Genomic DNA, 3411 nt, shown 5'->3' with positions numbered 1-3411 from the left:
ACCCGGCTACCTAGGCGCCCACTCCTTGCGCACGGGAGCGTATGCCCAGAGTCGGCATCCAGGATTATGGCGGCCAGGGCAGGTCCCAAGAACCGGGGCTCCCCTGCGCCGCACCCCCGCAGCCTGGGTGATAGGATCAGCGGTGTGGGCACAGAGACCCTGAGAGCCGCCGGTCCTGACAACTACACATACCAAGGCACAACGACAATCAACCTGGCGTAGACAAACAACAACCTAGAGGTACCCTAACTCTGGGCCACTACAATTATATGCGTTAAAAACGGTTTGCACTTGCAATGGTGGCAGCAATGTATTTTTTCAGCCCCCCCGCAAAAAAAAAAAAAAATCACACAGAAAACTTTCCCATGTGTACACAGCCGTATTGGACCGATATTGCACAATTAAAACCTGCGATTGCGATGCATTTTATGAAAAAGATGTATTGCATCTTTGCATATGCGATTTTCACATGCATGAAAATCACAAGTTGTTTCTATAGGAAAACTAAAAACTCGCATCCCACTCAGGTTAAAATCCAGTGTGTTGCAATTTTTTAAAATTGATCCCATAGAAAATAATTAGGAAAAAGCTAGAGTATGCTACGATTTTTCTATCTAAAAAAATCACACGTTAATATACCGATTGAAAATAATTGGCTGCATTTCTGGGCAAGTTTTGCGTGTCTCACAAGGCCCAAAACTTATGTGAGAATATTTGCCTTGTGAATACGGTCTTAGGGCTTATTCAGACCACCATATATCGGCCGGGTATTCACGCCGGCCGATATACGGCGTCCTTCTCTGCAGGGGGAGGAGGCTGGAAGAGCTTGGAGCAGTGCACTGAGCTCCCGCCCCCTCTCTGCCCCTCTGCACTATTTGCAATAGGAGGAGGTGGGGCGGAGCTAAGTCTCAGGAGTTGGTTCAGCCCCCGTCCCGCCCCCTCCCATTGCAAATACTGCTGAGGGACAGAGAGGAGGCGGAGAGGGGGTGGGAGCTCAGTGCACTGCTCCCGACTCTTCCAGCCTCCTCCCTTTGCAAAGAGGGACGCCGTATATCGGCCAGCGTGAATATGCGGCCGATATACGGTCGTCTGAATAAGTCCTTAGAGAAAAAGAAAGATGAGACTCCAGTGGACTACAGAGCGCAAAAGTTGTATCACTGAGCAGCGGAAAAACATTGCCTCGTCAGATGTGCAAAGTCCCATAAGGACACCCTGGACACTTGACAAACGTGGGGAGCAGGGAGTGTTAGGTGTTGGCTTGTCACAGTGGGACTTACCAGACTCTCTTCCCAGAACAATGGCACATAGCCAAGGCCAGAGCAGGATTGCAGGCAATAGGATAGGGAATGCCAATAAACAGGAAGATGGGGGTAGTAGTTATCACGGGTGACGCCACCGTTCGCACACACCGGTATGCTACACAGAGGAGAAGAAACACAGACCAAGGTGTATAGTACCTCGGGTCCCCTGGAACGGTTAGGGCCCGGTATAAACTTTACTTGTAATAAACTTTCGTAAAACAATTCTTCACAACAATTCTTCACAGTGCAGGTAAAACAGAACTCAGAGGTCAGGGAGGATACACAGGATGAAACTAATCCTACAGTCTGCGTTATCTGTCAGGTGCCGCTCCTGGGCTGGGAGCACTCCAGTGGAGGGGGTAGGGGTCACTCCATAGACAGCAATTATTTACTCAAAGGATTAGCACCACCACTGCAGGCGCATGGAAGTGACTTAGTAGTGTACTTCTATACGGTGATCCTGTCTTTGGACGGCCGCATGGAAAGAACTTGTGAAGTTAAATTAGTACCTCTGCACTGGGTCTTTATACAAAATTACTTAGGAATGCTCTCTCTCTCTCTCTTACGTTTTGGGCTCACTCCATTTGCATCCAGATTGCAGTCGCTACGGGATATCTCTCCTCCTCTTCCATCTTCACCACAAGGAAACTGAAGTTGCATCCATGTGGCTCTGTGTTAGGGCTTTCACCCACTAACGCTGCAATATCGCTGGGTTTTTTTCTATGGACTTTCTAATGTTAAAAATCGCATCGCACAGAAATCGCAAATGCACAAACTTGCAATTTTTGTTCGATGCGATTTTAACATTAGAAAAGTCCCATTGAAAAAAACGCAGTGATATCGCAGCGTTAAAAAAAACACTAGTGGGTGGAAGCCCTTAGGTGGTAGGCAGTTGGAACTCTCTGAAGATGGACTCCTTTCCCGCTCTCAAACACTTATTTATACCTTCACACATACCACATGACATGACAGACTGATACATTTACATGCAGGCAATGATTTTAGTACAGTATAAGGCTCCCTGCACATGGGCGGAAATTCTGCAGCGGGATTTCCCACAGAATTTCCGCCTGTGCCCGCCTGCATAGGATTGCATTGCAAAACGCAATCCTATGCAGATGGCCGCGATTTGTCCGCGTGAAAACACACACGGAAAACAGATCACAGCATGTTCTATTTCTGTGCATGTCTCGCAGAGGCCCACACAGAAATGTCAGTAGTGCCAGGCCGGCTCCGCTCTGCCGTGCACCGGCTGGCCGGCAGTCGGCACATCACAGAGCCGCAGCCGTGGGAGCAGGTAAGAGCCGCACTGGTCCTGGCAGGAGCGTGGGTCGGGTCCCGCTGTGAGAATTCTTGCAGTGGCATCCGACCCAGCCGTCTGCAGGCGGCCTTAACCTCTCAAGCGCCACGGCTGTGCAACACACACACACTGGATATGACAAGACAGGCTTTGCACAGTGCATCCACATAAGACAAACATGTATGACATTTATGGAACGGACCAGGATGGGATAGTATACTGGGCCAATACAGATGGATCCAGATTTCTGCTGCACCGTGATGATGGGAGGAGCATAATTTGGCACAAGTAGCATAAATTGATCAATACTTCCTGCCAGGCTGGTGGCGGTTGACTAATCATGTGAGGAAGGTTTTCATGGCACATCTTGGGTCCTCTCATACCTGTAGATGGATGTCACCATGAACTGCTGTGATTCTGAAGGCCAAAAGAGGTCCAACATGCTACTAGATGGGGTGTTCTAATAAAGTGGTCATTTAGTGTACAACGGCACAATCAAACAATCCCGACTAGATCTTCTAAACCTTGTTGAATTTTCTGATGATTATGGAGATTGTTTTTGTAACTTTTTGTCCTGCCTCAATTAATGGTCATTTATTATAATTTTACATAATTTTTATGACTTTTCTCAATTTTTACAGGCAAAACTGCAGGGATACAACCCAATAGTCCAAGCCTTGCTGGTATATTTAATGTCTATGTGCATATTAAAGGAGACTGATCCAAAGAAAATGTCAAAAATCTAAGATAGACATATGTGTATATATCAGCTCTATCCAGGAAGGAGTCCACATTCAGTTGCCCAGAAGG

The sequence above is a fragment of the Eleutherodactylus coqui genome, chromosome 6, assembly GCF_035609145.1.
Source record: "Eleutherodactylus coqui strain aEleCoq1 chromosome 6, aEleCoq1.hap1, whole genome shotgun sequence".
Lineage (NCBI taxonomy): Eukaryota > Metazoa > Chordata > Amphibia > Anura > Eleutherodactylidae > Eleutherodactylus > Eleutherodactylus coqui.
The sequence above is the reverse complement of the archived record's forward strand: the minus strand, read 5'-3'. Positions refer to the sequence as shown.